Genomic DNA, 17,050 nt, shown 5'->3' on the forward strand with positions numbered 1-17,050 from the left:
TGAAGACAACACTAAAAAATTCTATAGAGTAAAAAAAAAAAAGAGTGTTGGAGATTTTCCTTTCATTGTGTTTGTGCAATAGAAATAATTTGTTTCTTCTTAAACTTTCAGGCCATAGTAATAAAAACAATTAGTCCATACTGCTGTCATTACTGTACCTACTTACTACATAAGTTCTACCAACCACACCGTGCTCTTGCACAACTTTCAGTTGTTGTATTAAAAAACTTTCAAGGCAACATGACGTAAGATTATGATTTTTCGTAAGATGACATGAGAAACCTTGAACTTCCTTGAAAACCTTAGTTATTCAGCATTCTCTTCTGATGTTAGATAACCCTGAAGTTTCAGACTACCCTTTTGTAGCACGATTGTATGTTGGCTTTTTCCACTCCTTTGACAGATCTAAAAAGTAGAATTCATGTAAAGGAAGATTGACTATGAGATTTTTGATTGATATGGTATTCCTTCTCTGTGCAGCTGGGTGTCCTTCTTTAGTTCTCTGGTGTGGATTTTCCTTATCTGAAGACCTTTTCCTGAACTTAGTAGACAAATTCTTTTTAAATTTTTTTGGCATCTTTCCTAACTTTGTGAACTTGGATTCTCTTTCTGAATCAGGGAATAGTTCATGTGTCTTGTAACATTATCACTCCTGGGAAGAAAAAAATTCTTTCAGCTTTCTGTTTTGGGAATGTGAAAGCTTCAAAGAAATGATCTTGTCGACTTGAAGAAGCTAGGGGTGTTGCCCTTGGGTTTCTTCCTACTCAGAAAAATTGCTACAAACATTGCAGCATCATGCAGTTTACCAAAGATCAATGGAATTCACTGCTATGAAAAAGTATTAGAGGGGAACCTGGTAAGACTATAACTCTTTGGCAATCAATTGTTAAAGCTACATTAAGCTTTATAATATCATTTTTAGTAGTGTTTGATCTTTCTTCTGCACACTTCTGCAGATTCTTGAGAACTGTGACTTTGAAGTTTTCTATTTGAAGACACCTACAAATTTTACGTGAAAATGTGGACCCACATTTACTGAGCTTTGGCTTGTTTGCTTTACTTAGTCTTCACAGACCTCTCACATGTACCTAAGATCTTTTTTCATAGACTAAAATCAGTGCTCAACAGATCACCAAAGGAATAGCTACAAAGATCCCACAAGTTGTTGGGTTTTTTTCCCTCTCAGAATAAAAGGAGCTAGCTAACTTCTGAGAAGGCTGGAGTGTAAATTATTTTACTCAGTCCTATCCACTTTAAATACTGTTCAAATATCACTGAAAAATGTTTCTCCCCTTTCTGTGTTCAATTTCCTAACCCTTTATGAAGAGAAATCAAGCTGCAGTTTTGGCTCTCACATTTTTCCATTCAGATATTTATTTTATACGTTTGTTCAGGAATGTGGTGTTCTTTTGCTCTGGTCCCTTTTTACTCTATGCTTTTTGGAATTATGTGTCATATGTGCATGTTCCTGGCATTCAGTCACATCAGAGAACTCCTGTTTTAACATTGTGCGTTGTGCTGCCTTCCTATAGGCACCTTAGAAATGTGCTAAGGGAGACATTGCAGCTCCTTGTGCTGGGAGCAAAACACAGTTATTTTCTCATTACAAAACGAAGAGTTTCCATCCTATTCTAGACTTCAGGAAATTAAACGTGTTTCTCTACAGAATTAATTATCACCTACTAACAATCAATGCAATTATCCCTTCTCTCCTTCAACATGACTTGTTCTTTGTAGTATGCAGTTGAGTAACTCTCTCTAGGGAAATATCCCTTCTATTCCTTCTGGGGCAGTGGCTCTTCAAGCATTTAGTCTCAGCTTTTTGTACAGCTACTGTATCCCTCACATATAACATGTTACTGAACAGCACCAGGAGTTAGAGGCGTGCATTCATTTCAAAAAGCAATATCACAATTCTGCATAAATCCAAGACATTAGAAGGATCTGTAGCTCTACATCTGTCTCTTTATATATTGCACTCACAAACAGTAGTACTTTTTTTTTTCCCTTAGAAAGTAGATTTGGTTTTCAGAAGTATGTCTGGACACACCCTGAGCGTGTAAGCATGTTCTATGGGAAGATGGCTGCAGCTTTGTTCCTGTATATCACCCTCACAGAAATGCATCTGTGAATTCTGGTTCTTATACCTGGCCTGTCCATCATCCTGCTGGATGGAAGATTCCTGCAGTGCTTACAGGTGTTCTTACTGTTGTGAATGTTTTCCTAAATGCCATCATCAAAAGCACTGGAATACTGTATTGATGGAGCCTACTCATCCCTTTCTGGAATAAAACAGAGTTCAGTGTGTGTGTGTGTGTGTGTAAGGCATCTGCTCTAAATCCTCTAAGGAGGAATTTTGTCCTCTGTAACCTTCCTGTGTGCTTAGGAATGGTATGACAGTTCCAATGATGAGAATGAGAAGCAGACAAATGGTGTCTCAGTTGTAAAGCAGAGAAGATCCCTGAAAATTCACAAAGATGAAAAATCAGCAAACTTTAGCTTAGTTTTTCATGAACACTTAGCTTTTTAGAAAAGCAATTTTAGGACAGCTAGGAGGATACTCTTCATATCAAATACAGCCTGATTTATATCAAATATTGAAATTGAGTACTGAATTCTTTGCAGCTATTTTAATTTTTTTTCTGAAATTCTTTTTTGTGTTCTGATTTAATGCTTAGAACACTTTTCAGTATGTATTGACTGTCTGCTGAGATCTCTGCTGACACAGCTCTTTCACATGATGCAGTGCTGGAGAAAAGCTGATGAGTCTTTCTTTATGAGCTCTGACATATTAATTAGCAAAATGGTCAAAAAAGCTTTCCTATTTTTATTTTAATGTCACTAGACCATGCTTTTGGCTGGGGTTATGTTTTGAGACAAGATGAGTAAGATCTTATTTTCTTGTTGGCTGCTGTATGAGGAACATATGACTGGGCTATGGATTAGTACCGGCAAGGCTGAGTGATACAGAGTAGCTGTGCTACCAAGCTAGATTTGAGTTAATGCTATTTGGTTAAACCACAACATACGTCAAGAGATAGGGTTAGGACTTGAGTAGGAAAAGGCCCATTGGGATAGTTTAAAGGATGCCTCTGGTCAGGTTCTGCCCCTTACTGTTAATTTTGATGACTGTGCAGGTACCAGGTTGCCGTTCAGCCTGTAGGTAGGACTGGTGTTCTGGGAAAGAAAGCTTGAAGAGGTGAATGTACAGCTCAATCCTGCAAGATTTGATGAGGCCTGAGTGCTGTCACGTCTGGTAGACCTCCAATCTGTGCTGCTTCCTGTGTAGGTAACTGGGTTGGGATTAAATGGCCATTCAGATTAGAAGTGGAGATAGTTTGGAATAAGGCAGGTTAAAGGTCTTAGTGTTTCTCTGCCAGGATGTATTCTGAATTAAATACCTTTTACTGAAGTTTTGTTAAGGCTAAGGATGAGGATTAAGATTATGGTTTAGGACACAGGAGCGGCTGAAAATTTAGGTTTATTGGTAAATTTTATATGACCCACTGAAATAGGGTATGGAAAGTGCAAACAATTAAGCTTCCTATCCTTCAGAATAGGCTCTTCATCCTGTTGCAAAAGGCATGGTTGCATTGGTAGGTGAAATAAGTCTATGAGATGCTCAGGTTGCATCTACAAAAGTGTAAGCTGAATGTCCTATTTGGCTTTAAAGTTGAGTGACACGGGGTGATCCCCATCTGTGCTCTGAGCCTCTATTGTAAGATGGCTTCAGGTTGCCTCAAGAAGCCGTGCCTGGCATATCCTAACTCCTGAAGCATTTCTAGGAAGTGTTTGTGTGAGCAGAAGGGCTGTTATGACTTTTGTAGTGTAGATGATTACATTCTAATAAACGTAGGTGTGCCCAGACACTGCTAAATTTGCAAATATAAACATAACCTGTGATTTCAAGGACTCCAGCTTAGTTTTTCACAGGGACAAAATAGTCTGATGCAGGCAGAATTCAGTGTGTTAAAGTTTATTCTGGTAAAAGTGTGAATAATAACTAGGCTAAGCTTACTGTTGCAACTTCAGTTCAGACTTGGAAGGTCAGAGAAAACTGGAGAACATATTTAATTTATTTTTTTTAGCTGGAGGAATCATGCTAAGATTGAGCTGTTGGAACACCAGCAAAATCCAGTGCTTATGTAGCACAAAAGGCTTCCTTTTAATCAAGGATTCCAGTGGGGGTTAATAGTGGGGTTAGAAGAGACTACAGAAGGCTTAGTGCATGCTGCTAGGCTTGAGACTGGTGCCACTGTAGCAAGTTTGACTTCTGTTTTGATTCTGATTTGCAGGTAACACAGTTATGTCGAAGAGGTGCACAGGGAAGTGCTGTTCTCCTCTCCTCATGCCAGATCTTGTAATTTTGTTAAACAAACCTTCTTGCTGCTGTAGATGTCATTAAAGCTGAGCTTTTCAAAGGGGACCATTGGGTTTAGTACTGAGTTCAAAAGGATTTCTATAATAACTAGCTCCACAGTAGAAAAGACTTGTGTAAATGGCTGAGCTGCCTGGTGTATGCAAGTGAAGTGCCTGTCCAAACAAGGACCTTGCCACTAACTGAAAACATATAGCCTGTAGAATCTGACACTTATTTTTGCATTTGTGAGAGGAGAAAAAAGGTTGATTTTAGTTCATTTTATTTCTCTTTGAGAGTAAGAACATAATACTAGGCTGCATCGGTTCTTCTTTCAAGTGCGAAGAGGACTTGTCTACTTCGCAGTCTGCAGGATACTTTAACAATACCAGTGTAGCCTAACCTTTGTGTCTTGGCTCGAGTATTGGACATAAGTAAACTGTGGTGTCACTGGAAGGTGTGCATTGTGGTTTTTCCCTTAGTTCAGCCAGTTGATGCTTGGTGCTATTTTAGTTTGACTGGCACAAAACCAAATGCAAGTATCTTTCTATGATGCTTCAGTATGCTAAATCACCCACAACCCATGCCTCTGTCAGCTTCGAATTGTTAAGCTGTGGATAATGTTTGATGTTTTATTGTGAGGAATATTTTTGCAAGATTTTTCACTCTTTTACTGTTACAATCACCTTGGGCTTCTCTCCCTGGATGATTATTTTCTTTTGGTAGTGGTGGTGGTGTTATTATCATCATCATCAACTTTGATTATGATTCTCCAAGTAAAGTGTTCCTTTGAACTTATAATTTCAAATAAGTTGTTGTCATCTGAGAATCTGTATCAGCTCATGAAACTGAGAAGCAAAAAATATGGTTCCTTTTTTCCTGCAGGTTGATCTCTGTCTACTGTTGTTTTTTTTCTTTTCTTCAAAAACAACTTACCCAGTCAAGGATGCACTAACATACTTAATACTCTATGCCAAAATGGCTTTGCTACCCTTTTTGTAGTGGATTTTATTTTTTATTTTTTAACATGTATAATAGTTTCTGTGTTATGTATTGTTCGAACCATCGTCATTGTTTAGAGCTGGGAGGGAATGGGGAGGCTTGATTAGCATTGCTAGTTGCACAAAAATTGTACGTATTTCTGCATGAGAAGTTTGCTTTTTCACTGACTCAGAAAAAGAAAGACTGGACTCTTAGCAGTTCCTGTGGTTCAAACCATTTTTCTACATTAACAGAACTTTCTGTATTGTTGAATTTTAGTGAAAAGCAGTTTGTTGGTCAAAATCTCTTCTGAATGTCAGGCTGGGGCTCTTTACAGTACTCCTTGCCTGCCAGGTCTAGGTGGCTGATAAACAGCTCTCAGATAATGTAGTTAAATTGTTCTTCTCTATGGGGGGAAACAAGCACTCGTTTTTACTCTTGAGAAGAACTGTTTTATGCCCCCAGTAACTCACCAGCTGTAACTATTCCTTTGACAGCTGTTTTTCCTTTTTTTTTTTAAGACTTTATTAGCTGTGTGATGATGATTTGTTGTGACCCCTGTTTTTTTAGGTCCTGAGAAACTCATCTATAGATAAAAATCCCTCACTTGAGGGTGCTGTTTGATGTTATGATGTTGATCTAAAAGCTTGCTGCTGCTGAAAAAGGCAGTCTTGGTCACCATACCTCCTATCTGCAGCTGCCTGGTTTCCATTACTTCTTTATTCCAGTCCCACAGCTTAGCTGGTGAGGCGGTTGAGAGAGCTAAACCAACCAAAAAAACTAAAACAAGACAGACAAAAGTGAACAGTGCTGAGTTTATCTCCTTGAACCACTCATTTTTCTTGCATGCCAGTAGAAGAGAAACTCAGCAAGCGGATGGACGTGAGAACTATGACTTTGAGGCAGCTGCCTATCAAATCCCCTTATCTGCCATGTCGAACTATATCCTTGTTAAATTCAAATGCCAAACTTGCATTGATTTTATTTTTTGATTTTTTTAATTTTTTTAAGGCTATTTTACTTGCCATGAATAAAATCACTTCCTCTGTGGCAGGACCAAGTGGTCCTGGAATAAAAGTGGCAGTAAACCTGTGCAAACTGAACAAGAGCATCCCTGCTGTCTCATCCTTTAATTACAAGAATCTTTTCTTAAATCACTTATTCACTTTGATTTTATGAATGCTTTGTGTTCTGTGACTCTTAGTGTGCATTGTATGAAGATATGGCAAAGCAGTGCCCGTTGATCTTTCTTTGAACTACAATTATTATAGTGAATAGATCTGATCTGCTGAGAACAATAACAAACTTGCAGGAGAAACCTGTTTTCCCTCACTGTTCTTGTGTGAGATTTAAGATCTGGAGCAGATCTGAATTGAGACCAACACATTGCAGATGCAAATTCAAGGAGTCTTTAACTGAGGTTTTTTAAAATAGCATAGTTGACTTAATGTTTTCCTGTCACCTGAAGAGGATCCCATTATATCCTTGTATTCATAAATGCCTAACCACATGTTTCTACCCCCTTTCTCTCTATGCCAGCTTTATTATTCTTATAATTCCATGATGAGCTGCTGTGGGAAGCTAACTTAGCAGAAAAATAATTCTACAAAAAGAAATAGTATTCTTCTGGTTTAGTCAAGGGAGCAAGAAAAAGGAAGTTCAGGAAAAGAGAAGAATGGTTTTGTAACTGGCATTTTTTGATCCTGGGATCAGCCTAAGCTGAAGGAAGTTGGCTGGGGTGGAGGGGGTGGGCAGACACATCTAAGGGAAAAAGCGTGGATGAAAGAAGATTTGCGGATCTTCAGAGATGTCTTTGTGCTGAAAGAAAAGAAGTTGGGGAGCAAGTGTGAGTCTCTTTTTATTGTCCTGAAGTCTAAACTGAAAGCAAGCTTCTGTAAGGTTTGTTTAATGGTCAGTGACAGTTGGGTTTGTGTATTTTTGACTGCGATGTTATTTGCTGTTAAAGTGCCAGGACTGTCTCTTAGTCTTGTTCGAGCTGCTACGCTCTGGGTCCGGTCTTGTCCTAAGGAATGAGAGAAGACTGAGCAGTTCTTAAGAGCAGCTGAGTCGGACAAGCTGGGAGAAGCTTTCATAAGTGCCAGATGGAGTGAACAGGCAGCTCAGACAGGAAGGACAATTTTCCTTAAGAACCGCAGGGACTGGTTAGGGTTTCTTTCCATCCAACTGATCGCAGAAAGCTGCTGAACCACAGAACAAGCAATGCTGTAAGAGTTGAGCAGAAGCATTTATTTCACTCTGTCTCAGAAAAAGTTAATTATCTGTACTACAAAGGCATAGTAAAACAACACTTAACTTCAACAACAAAGTTCTTTTCATGTTCCATCTTTAAGAACAAAAGTGCTTGTACATCTACCAAGAAAGTCTTCAACAACTCGAACTTCTCTGTGAAGGAAGCTTGTGCCCTAAAAGTGGACCAAAGTAAGATATTTCAATTTGGCCAGCATGAAATAAAAGTTCCTGTAGGCTGGAACTATACAGAGCACTGCTGTGAATACATAGCTAGGGAACTCCCTGCTGAAGCTGCAACATTAGTTTATTAGAGAAAGATGTTGAAGAGGGATTCTGCTTGGCAGGAATGCCTTATTTTTAAATGCGTGTAAACTTGAAGGGGGAAAGTCTGCATGGGCAGTAAGGACAGCCTTTTCCCAGAGGAGAAGGCCTGGTCTGGCAGATATCCAAACTACAGTCTTCAAAAATATACAACAGAGGTGAAAGATTTACTTTTACTCAATCACATCTCAATAATGTGGGAATTATGCATTACCCAGTATGAATTGTTGACATCCAGGGATTGCAAACCAACAGCCTTTTTCCTTGGGGAGTATTCTTTGCTCTAGGAGCAGAGAAAGGGATAGGAGCTTTGTTAAATGTGACTTGGGAAATTTCATGCTCCACAGTTACCCAGTATTACAGCTCCTTTACAATACAGAAGTGGGAAAAGTGATTAGGGAAAAAGAAAAACCAACACACAGAAATTTTTTCCAGCCAAGGTACTCATACATTCATATTTCTTCTACTTCCTTTTTTTCCCCTTTTTCTTTTTAATTTCCTGAAGTGATTCTGGACAAATTGTTGTGTTAACTGAGGCTGAGGGGTGGGTTTTGGTGTTCACACTCCATAGTTGCTATTTTTCCCCTAGGTCAGTATTGCTGTGCAGAACTCAGTGAAGCAAGTCAAGAGAGTATTAAAAACCCCAAAATGTTTAAGTAGTATAAAATGAAGCACAGACTTTTAATGGTTGTGATGAGTGCATCCACTTAAGGTAAGGCCTGCTAGTATTTGAAATAAGTGGTCATCTGTGTGTGGTAATTCCCTTGTCTGAGTCAGCCCACGGTGGGCCAAAGGAGCCGTGTGCCTACAGAGTCTGTATCTGGTGCAGCTGAAATACTCTCTCTAGTGAATGGTGCGGTGCTGGCAGGAGTTTCCAGCTGTAGGCTGTTTGGGACATGTATTCTCTTCCCGAGACCTGGCAATACTTTCCCCTGTGACTGTCTTTGCTGAGCCTGCCACATTTCTTGTCTTTGCTGAAAGTTTCTGGTTCAAGTTGGAGCTTCCTACTGCCTTGTATTCCAAGTTGCTTCTGACATGAGCATAGGAGAGCTTGTAAATATGTAAATATGGATGTGTCTACATGAGGAGTGCTATATCAGGCAGAAATAAAGCTTTGTCTGAAAGAAGTAGTGTAACTGTGTTAGTGCAGAATTTCACACAGGATAATAGATGCTACAGTATTGCAGAAGTGGTTATTAGGACCTGACATCTTGATATCTCTGGATCCTGGAATATCACACGCAGTAAGAATTGTTACTAAATTTGAAGTGATTGGAGATGGTAAAAAAACCCAAGAAAACTGGCATTAGGCCTGAGCAAAGGTTAAGAAACAGTATATTTGAAATTTAAAGAATGTAAAGAAATCGTAGTGCTTTTAGTGAAACTGTGGACATTCAAAAGCACAGCAGCCAGCAAAACAAGTTTAATGTTTAAAATCCTTGGGACTTCTTGCTATATGTTGATCTTTAAATTAGAGAGCGTTTCTGGTGATAGTGCCTGAACAAATGGCTCATGAAAGTGCCTACATGACTGATAGTAAGCTGTTTCCTTCGTGGAACTCCTACCTTGGCCCTAAGAAGAAAGCCGAAAACAGCGAGTGGATCCATCAGCTCTCCTGCATTTTTAGAGCACTGCATCCATTTCAGGAAGCAAAACAAATTCCCTCAGTCTGCATCTTCTGTAATTGAGGAGAAAGTGATGATGTGATTCTAACACCCCTGTGTAACATTTCCCCCCTCTGTAGTTAGACTTCCTGCCAGTCTTTTCTCTTACTATTGGTTTCATGTTCCTTCAAGCAGTACCTGTGCTTTTTTCAACATTTGTGGTGAGTGATCTGCAGATAGTCAGGAAAGACCTTCTGAGTACTAGGTGGTGAAAACTGGCTGTGATCAGTGTTGGCAGCTACTGTGATTCTTTCAGTTGCTTGTTGTGACCAAAGAGACCAACAGCCACTGCCGAATGCCTCATTTTATTAATCCTTTCCCTCCAAGAGCTGTTTTTTTGCTGGGCATAATATTCAGTGCTGGCAGCGGGTATCCTGAAGTCACTGGTGCCAAGGAGTTAATGAATTTGGAAAACTTCCCAGATAATACATCTGGCCCTCTAACTTACATTTTGGAGCATGAAGTATGAGATGTAGAAAGAAGAGCACTGAACTAAATGAGCTACTGGCTGAAGAGAAGAAGGGTGCGCTTTTATTTTTTTGAACTAGTTGACTGAAATTTAAAAATTACATAGCCCCACAGAAGATTTAACTGTTGTGTTTTTGTTTGGGGTTTTGGTTTTGTGGTTGGTTTAGTTGGGTTTTTTGTTTTTAATTTTGTAATACTGTGTATTTAGCCAGTTACATTACCTTCTGAGTCTTGAATACAAACCGAGAAGCATTTATAATTCTCCACTTTGAATGATTCTTCTCCTTCATTTTTTATCACGTTGCCATGTCAATAAGAAGGATTTTGAAGGTAATTGATATTTCTAGTCCAGCTCACTTCTGGAATAGTATCTTGTACCGTGTTTGCCTCCTACAACATTTGAAATAAGGCTTCATTGTATAAAATGGGTTTCTGGTGCAATTTATTAATACACATCTTTGTGTAATAAAAGCTGTGCAGTGCAATATGGTTCAGAAATTAACTTTGAAGAAAAGAATTATATTGCTATTTGTATATCTCATGAAACAGCGTTATTTTTAGTGGGTCCTTCAATACATTAATGCTACTTAGTGCTTACCTACACAGCACTCTGAAAGTAACCAGAACATCATCCCTAATTAAGTGTCCTACTAAAATGCTTTTTTCTGGCCTAAGAGCAGAGCAGGAGAGGTTTTTTGTACATAGCAGTGGCAACCCAAATGGAAAGCATTTTGTAGAAGAGTAGAAAGCACTTCCTTGAGTTACATCGACTATCAGCAAGTAATTTCCTTCTACCTCAGGCCATGGCACCATGCTGCCCTTTCAAAATATACCTTCTCTAGTGTTTACCCTTTTTTCTGCCTGATGTCTTGATAGATGAAATTTTTCATTTAGTTAGCTTTTTCATTTCATTAGGTTTAATTTAGTCTTGCATGGGGTAATGTAGTTTCCAATGGTTTTGGTTTGGCCTGCAGGTAATAAGCATAATGATTGGTACCTTAACCCTGTGAATGCACAGCAGATCCCTATTGACGTGAGATCAAACTTGTGGTTGTTTGGGGTTTTTAAAAGAAATTTCAATGTCAATTCCTACCTCCAACCCCTCCCCCCAAATAATGTGACATCTATACTGAGGCTAATCTATATCTGATTCTGCACTTTTTGATTATTCACCTTTTGTTGTAAAAATTCTTCCTTTAATACTTCTCCTGTCTTCAAGCTGGTTCTCATACTTAGAAGAAACTTTTGTGGGATGGATATCTGTCTGCGAGGAGAGCAAATTTGTGACCTGAAGGGTTCACCTCCAAACTTCCAAGAAGCAGGAGAGCACGCAGGGCATAGTCAAGTCCCATGGACTGTTGCTGCACAACATGTTTCAGTATTAGTGGGTTATTTTTCTAGATCATCTCCTCCTTCTGTTCTGTTGCTACTAAGTTTACAAACTGAATAGCGTAGGAAGGAACCATTCTGTCTGGTGTGACTAGGGAGTTCAGTGGAGAGAGGCAGACTCAAATTCTTCAATTAGCCCAATTTCAAAATGCTGGTTTCCTTAGTGCCATAATAACAGCAAGACCCTGACTCTTCTGCACTGAAAGCTTAAATAGGGATCATGTCCCTTCCAGTGCTGGGGTCAGGACCTGGCAAAGGGCAGAGGGAGAAACAGAACAGAAGTACAACTCAGCACTAGAAGTTTGCACCATTACTGAAGGGTAATTGCACTTACAAAGATTGCAAATAAAAACCTCAGTTAACTTGCTGTGTGCAGAAGGACCAGAATAGAGGAACAGGCTTTGATTTGTTTGGGTCTTTCATGTAATTACAATTTTTGTTGCTATCTGTAGTTGGCATAAATTCCTGTGTTCAAAAAAGGGGTTGTTTCTTTCAGTTGCCAGTTGCAATGCTGCTGTTGACAAACAGAGATGTTATAAAAGAGAAATCCAATATAGTGTAGTTAATCAGATGCCTTTTTTTTTTTTATTACTTTATAATCTGCTCAAATGTCTAATTCCAAAAGCAAAATGACAAAATTGTTCGATCGAAGCTTCTGGAGTTTAATTCCTTTCTAAAAAATAGCACAGTGGTTTAATTTTAAAGGGGGAAAAAAATGAAAATAACATTACATGCAGAACTACATTTTGTCAGTCGTTGCATCAAATAACTCACTGCTTATGACTGAAATGTACATCACAAAATAGCTGCAAAGAATAATTTTTGGTCTGAGTTTATAGTAAAAGAGCAAACACATTTAAGAAAAAGAAAACATACAGAAGAAAAACGATTTCTTGCCGTCATTCTTTTTCTGCTGTTCTGTAGGAAATATGGATAAATCATTAAGTCTCAGAAAAAAACCTTTGCTCTCCTTTACTCATGGTTTGGCTTTTCTTTTCTCTTTGTATATAGCATATAGGTGTAGTATGCAGTAGTCACTGTGTTATCACCTGTTAAGTGTCATGTGTGACACATCCCATTACAGATTCTATGAAACCAGAGCCGTTTGAAGTAAAACTTTCCATTCAAGTGTCAATTGAAGCGTGGGTTTTATTTGCTTTTTTTTTGACAGAGATTGTTCTTTTACTGTCTCCTGAAATAACTCCGATATTTGTTTTTGTTTAGGAGAAGAAAAAGGAAGAATATATGGCTAGAGGCTGGGAAGATAGCAAGCTACTAGGGAAGAGTAGGGGGGGAGCTAGTAAACGATGCTGGGAATGGGAAAAAGAGAGATTGGCCATGTCGCTGTGTGAGAAGATGCAGGGTGGGAAAGAGTGACGTAAGTGAGAGAGAGGGGAGACTAGCTTGTGCTGATTTAGGACAGTGGATCTGGAAACCGTATGGGGGAAAAAAAATGTGGCAACCAGCTATGCAATAAAAAACTCTGCTTTTTTTAAATACAGACAAAACCAACCAACCAAAAACCAACACAAGACCAAAACGAAAACAGAACAACCAAAAAAACACCAACCACAATCAGAAAAACCACCACCAAACCCCCGCATGTAGGAAACCTTATATACAAACTCTATTAGAAGAATATAAATGTGAAGGTTTAAGGTGTCTGAAGTAGGCAGCACTGCCTGTAAGGATGTCCCCAAAGGCAAGTGGGTACTGGTGGCATGAGATTATATAATCAAATGCTTCCCAGGGACTTTACTGCCAGAACATGAGAGGGATCTGCTTCAGGGTAACGAAGGCTGTGGTGTTGGGACCAGCCCTCACCTCATTTGTTATTGAAGTGGAAAGGTGTGTTGCTGTTTGGTTTTTTCTGGCTGGGGATGTGATGTTAGTGGTGTAGATGATCTTAGGGAAAAAGAAACATCATTTCTGTTTTCTAGCCTTTACATGCTGCTCAAATGATTTTCTAGCTCTTCCTGTACCTCAGAAATGTGGAGGGCCAGAAGGTGTCTTTAAACCACACTCAGTGAGATGATGTGTTGCCCACCTCGGTGCCTGGCCTGGATGTGTATTGGTTTGCACAAGTGCTGAATGTATTCAGACTGCAACTAAAGTCAGTAGCAATAGTGCTGTGAGCCCAGGACATGCTAGATGTTACATTTTCAGAAAAGGAAGTGAAAGGTGGAGGAATCAAGCCTTGAGAATTTTAAAATGGGAACCTGAATTGATCTTCGTCCTCCTGTTTCAGTTCCTTGTCACAGAGACACAGACTGTACACATTTATCTTAAAATGACGTCACTGGTGTTTATTAAAAAAACTTGCTACTAAGGTGTTTTGAGAAAGAGGCATGAAAGCTTTTTACTGCTGATATCAGAGCAGCTTTCAAAGTGTGTGCTCAGTATGAAGTGGGGGGAATTGCTCTACATGTGGAAGAAAAGATCAGATATTTGCTGAAAGAAAGAAAACTGGAGCTTTGTAAATAAAATTGTCATGATGTATTTGGGACATAAAATGTAAGTCTATTAGAATGTGCACATAGAGAGAAATAAGTTAACGGTGGACACCTCTGCTGTGGCATTTTTCAAGCCTAAGTGCCTTACTTTGCAGTTTTAGTAGTACTCCTTTAAGGTCATTTTTTGTATATGATATTAATACATAGTCTGTTGCTTTAACCACTTTCATTAAAATTTTATGAGCCTTTTCAGAAAATCAGATGGGAAAACGCAAATAAATTATGCATTTTATTTAGTATGTAGTAGGTACAGTATTACTGTATGTGTAAACAAATAAAAATGTTTATTAATATAACAAACACTATGCTGAAAGATCCTGCTGTAGTCTACAAACCGCATAGGCTGTAAAGAATCACTTCAAGTTTAAATAGCTAGTGCTGGATCAAACCTCTGGATTTGGAACAATATAGAGCAACACTGTTAAAGGGATTAATTATCTTGGCTATTATAATTAAAGGGGAGGGGGGAATGTTATGAGTTGTAGGGCACAAAGATTGAAGCTGAAACCTTAAAACATTCCTATTCTGAGATCAAGTACTTAATATTTTATAAAATCCCATAAACTCTCTGCTTGCTTAGTTTCACCTTTTATACTCTTCTTCCTGTCATGGAAGAGCTCACAAGTAATCTTGTAAAATTCTGACCTGAGCACTCACCAGTCATCACAGTGCTATGTGTCATTTTATGCTGGTCCTTCACCCTGCAAGCTGCCAAAGCAACAGAGGAAGTACATGTAGGTAGTAAACATTCTTAGTGTTAAGAAATGTGGATCTATACTTGATTGCTTCAAGCCAAAATAACATGTTCACTTAAGTTCTGTTTTACAAGAAAACCCCAGCTTCCTAGCACCATTTATGCAGATCAACACATCTTTCTTTTTGTGGTGGCTTTGGGGTGTTTTTGGAAGGTTGGTTAGGCTTTCTATGGGAATCTTGATGAAGTTCTGACACTCTTCTTTATTTTTAGTGTTTCATGTCAACTGGTGATTTGTACTTCACGTCAACTGGAGTTACAAGAATCTTCTCACCTAGAGTAAAAGATACAGTAAAGTGATCAAATGTAGACCAAAACTCTGCTCTTGTTGGTTTTGAGCAGTTACTGACCTACCAGGTAGTCCTGCTCCTTTCAGTGTTCCCCAGATCTCAGTGACAACACGTGTCTGCAGCAGTAACTCTTTTCAGACCTATATGACTTGGCATTAAAAGCTCTGCTTCTTTCCATCTTCAGTTTTCTTACAGGAAATACTTTATGATCCAAATTGGAAGAAGGGAACTTAGATATTTTTAAAGAAGTTTTTATAGCTAAAGAAGCAGAAGCAATAATTCTTCTCCGAGTTTAATGATGAGTTACATTTACAGTGCATGAAGAGTCTTCACTTGCCCTGTAATTTGCATTAGCAGAAAAGCATGCCCATTTTATCAGTGATATTTAGAAAATGGAAGCCAGGAATAGCTGCTCAAGTAAATAGCATTAATTAACAATGAGAATTCCAACAATACTAGAATGACTAATACTGAAATATACTTTTGCAATTTGAGCTTTCATGTGTTTATAACCTTTGGTAAGGAATTGTTCTTAAGCTTCAAATAGAATTTCTTAGTACCTTCATATAAATCAATTGCCTGTAGTTTTCACTTAAGCAGTTTAATTGCTTAATTAGACTGAGAAAACGTAGTGATTAAAATTTAACAGTCATATGGTATAAGGCAATATCAATATTAGTTCTTACTCAGGGTAGCTGAGTTTAGATCAAACTGAATGAACTAGAAGGCAGTATGTTTGTAATGTGCTTTAGCATATGGGAATATCATCTAAGTCTTCTCTAGAGTTAAGAGCACAGGCACTGAAGAATGACAAAGTCAGCAATAAGACTGTATTAAAGCTGCCACAAAACACCAGCTCGTAATCAGAGGGCTTCTGCACTGAAACAGCTTTAAGGGTTGTTGGGTTTTTTCATAGTCTATGTTGGAAAAAATTAATCCATTCTGTGAAGAGCATCTATGCAAGAAGGGACCACTCTTTCAGAACTAGCTTGAAATAAACAAATACCAAAAACAGTTTAAGAGAACGTAAGGAAATTCTTTGCAAAGATCTATCGTCTTGCTACTCAAGAGAGAGCCAGTATTGCAGGAATATGGGTATTTTTGCTATCAAAATTATCAGAGGTACTGAACATTAATTCTGTTTGGAGTTGGTGTAACACCCAGTGCAGTGGCATTTTGGCCTGTGGTTAGAGAGGTTCTGTGTACTTTCATTACGCAGGTAATGAAGAATTGATAGGAACAGGAAGCAGTGTCATCTTTATTTGGGGGGTTTTCTTGTTTGTTATTCTGGACATGTTTCATGTGTAACATATTCCAGGAAATTAGCATGGTCATACTGGGTCAGACAAAAAGTCTATGTGGCCTGTGTCCTTTTTCTGATATCATCAAATGCTAATGCCTTATGAGAAATACAAATATATGTCAAGTTTGTCTTACTTTTCTCGAAGAGCTCTCATTGCATTCAAATATTCAGGGACTTAAAGACTGAGGGCAGGAATAGTTTCTATTTATCTGATAATCTTCAATAGATTTTGCTTCTCCTGAGTTTTCTTGCTTCCCTTTGAACACATATGAACTCTTAGTATCCACAACAACAAAATATTATTCACATAAATGTTTATCAGGGTTATTGCTGTGAAGAGAAATTATGACTGATTACCCATTTCTTTTTTTACTCTTCCAGCAAGATCTGAACCCAACTAGTAGTTCAGCTCCTTCCTGTGGGACTACTTTTTCGCAGGGGGGCCAATTAAGGATATGGTAGAACCACCATTACATTTTTTATTTTAATAACATTAGTTTCAGTGTTTCAAAATCTGATTTTAGTTTTCTGCTCTGAAGTAAATTCCGTAGTATGTTTCACTATCCAAGATGAGGGTTGAAATGCTCATTAAAGGTTGGGGGAAGAAGCTGTCAAGCAGTTCTGATTAACCATGTGGTAATATGCGTGAAGTTTGAAGAATTATATTAATACTTCAATAATTGATTGCCTTAAGTCTGTACTCAGACACATTATGGCTTGCTATCTTCTTGAGAAAATGGAATGTCATGCGTCACACAAA

The 17,050-nt window shown here is 38.4% G+C and overlaps 1 protein-coding gene across 4 annotated transcripts in view; it reads left to right on the plus strand.

Annotated features, from left to right (window-relative positions):
* The window catches only part of PARD3B (par-3 family cell polarity regulator beta), a 399,222-nt gene that overhangs the window by 229,187 nt on the left and 152,985 nt on the right, over nucleotides 1-17,050 (plus strand). The window lies entirely within an intron of this gene.

Source organism: Pipra filicauda, unplaced genomic scaffold, assembly GCF_003945595.2.
Source record: "Pipra filicauda isolate LSUMZ 115617 unplaced genomic scaffold, ASM394559v2 scaffold74_size2892960_pilon, whole genome shotgun sequence".
Lineage (NCBI taxonomy): Eukaryota > Metazoa > Chordata > Aves > Passeriformes > Pipridae > Pipra > Pipra filicauda.